This window comes from Rhincodon typus, chromosome 11 (assembly GCF_021869965.1).
Source record: "Rhincodon typus isolate 14 chromosome 11, sRhiTyp1.1, whole genome shotgun sequence".
Taxonomy (NCBI): domain Eukaryota; kingdom Metazoa; phylum Chordata; class Chondrichthyes; order Orectolobiformes; family Rhincodontidae; genus Rhincodon; species Rhincodon typus.
Window position 1 is genome coordinate 72,210,079 of NC_063342.1, and position 2,605 is coordinate 72,212,683.

The window sequence follows — 2,605 nt, forward strand, 5'->3', positions numbered from 1 at the left end:
ATCCACCCCACCTACCTTTTCCCCAGGCCCACCCATCCTCCCTCTCATCCACGGCTCCTTGACCTGTCCATCTTATCTCCCACGTATCCGCTCCTCCTACCTCACTGACCAATCCCCACCACTGCCTACCTGCACTCACCTATCATCATCACATCTACCTTCCCCAGCCCCACCCTCCTCTCTATTTATTTCTGAGCTCCCTTCCCACCCTCCCCATTTCTGAAGAAGGGTCCAGACACAAAATGTCAACTTTCCTGCTCCTCTGATGCTGCCTGGCCTGCTGTGTTCATCCAGCTCTACACCTGGTTATCTCAGACTCCAGCATCAGCAGTTCCTACTACCTCTGAGGCTCTGTATCTGAATGCGCACAGCATTCATAAGAAAATAAATGTATTGATAGCGCACATTGAAATAAACAAATGTGATCTGGTAGCCGTTACAGAGATGTAACTGCAGGATTGAATATTGAGGTGTTTTTTAATTCATTCATGGGATAAGGGCTGTGGGTCTGGAGTCACATGTAGGCCAGACCAGGTAAGGATGGCAGTTTCCTTCTCTGAAGGACATTAGTGAACGAGATGGTTTAATTCCCCCAACATGGTCATTATTGGACTCTTAATTCTAGATTTTTAAAAAAAATTATTGGATTCAAATTCCACCAATTGAACCCGGGTCCCCAGAACATTACCTGGGTCTCTGGATTAACAGACCAGCAATAATACCAGTAGGCCATGACCTAACCGGAAACATTTATGGTATGTGACATTTAAGGAGAATAGAAAGTCAGGTGAAGGTGGAGGGACGACACTGTTAATCAAGGATGGTATTAATGCCATAGTTAGAGATGACCTTGGTTCAGCAGATCATGATATAGAACTGGTGGACATAATGGGTGGAGATGATGAATAACAGGGGGAAGAAGTTGCTAATGGGAATAGTCTACCGACAGTAACAACCAAGTGGGACAAAGCATACAAGAAGAAATATTGTGTGCTCGTGATAAAGGAACAGCAATAATCACAGGTGACTTTTAATTGATGGTGAAAACTGAAACAAAGAGGAATCACAGTGTAGGAGGATGCCATTCTGCCCACTGTGCCCACACCATTAAGTGAGTGCCATTGCCCAGTGCCAATCACCTGATACAAGGTACAAGAAACCTACAGAATCAGCCACGAGGGAGATGAAGAGTTGTCGGAACTTAGTATTAGTCAGAAGGTTGTATTGGAGAAATTACAGGGGGCTAAGAGTTGATAGGTCCCACGGAACTGGTGGCCCTCATCCCAGAGTGTTGAAGAAGTCAGCTATAGAGATAACTGCAGAAGTTGTAGTGATATTCTAAAACTCTATAGATTCTGAAATGATCCCTGCAGATTGGCAGCTTGCAAATATCACCCTGTTATTTATGGAAGGAACAAGAGGGAAAACGGGGCACTTCACATCTGTCAGTCTCACATTGGTCGTAGGGAAAATACTAACTCTAACATTGTGATAAATGAACACTTGGCTAAAAACGATCTGATTGGATACAGTCAGTATGAATTTGTGAATGGGAAACAGTGTCCAGCAAAGATACCAAAATCTTTTGAGGCTGTTACTAACAAAATGAAGAGAAGTCGATAAATGTAGTAGATTTGGATTTTCAGAAGACTTTTGATAAAATCTCACACAGGAGATCAGTCAGCAAAATTAAAGCACATGGGATAGGACACAACATACTGGATTATGGATTGACTAATAGACAGAAAACAGAGAGAAGGAATAAATGGGTCACTTTCACACTGGCAGGCTGTGAGCAGTGGGGTAACACAAGGATCATCGCAGGTGTCCCAGCAGTCCTCAACATCTATCAATGATTTTGAGTTGGGGGCCCAATATAATATTTACAAATTCGCAGACGCTACGAAGCTAAGTGGGAGTGTGTGTTGTGAGGAAGGTGTTAAATATATTTCAGGAAGATTTGTTTAGACTGAGTGAAATGCAGTGTGTGTGTGTGCGCAGAGGTAGGAAGGACAGATGTGTGTTTCATAAATGGTATGAGGTTGGAAAGTGTGGATGTACAAAGAGTCTCGAGTGTCCTTATCATTAAGACACTGAAGGCTGAAATGCAGGTGCAGCAAGTTATTAGGAAGGCGAGTCACGTGATAGCTTTTATAGAACAGAATAGTAATTTATTCTCGTGTGTATATTTTAAAAAAAGAAAGTGAGAAGTTTTATCAATCGCCATACCACAGTTCCTAAATCAATCACAGACGTCATAAAGGAGAAGAAAGAAAAAGTAAAAGTTCATCGCAGTTCAGTTAACAGCTCCTGGGTCAGGGGTACACTGGAAAACCAGGTTAAAACCAGCACGCTGGGCTGCGGCGAAACCACAACGTCGGGTCGAGACCCTCCCCCCAAACCAGACCAGTCCACTACTCCAGGACGAGACCTGCACACTGCGCCATCTGAAGACCTGGAAAACGCTTCCCAAGCAAGCACTGGACCTCCAGGCAAAGACAAGACCTCCACAATGAAACAAAACACACCACTCCAGGCCAAGACCACCGCAACGGGAGACTGTCACACGGGGAGACTGTCACACGGGGAGACTGTCACACCGGGA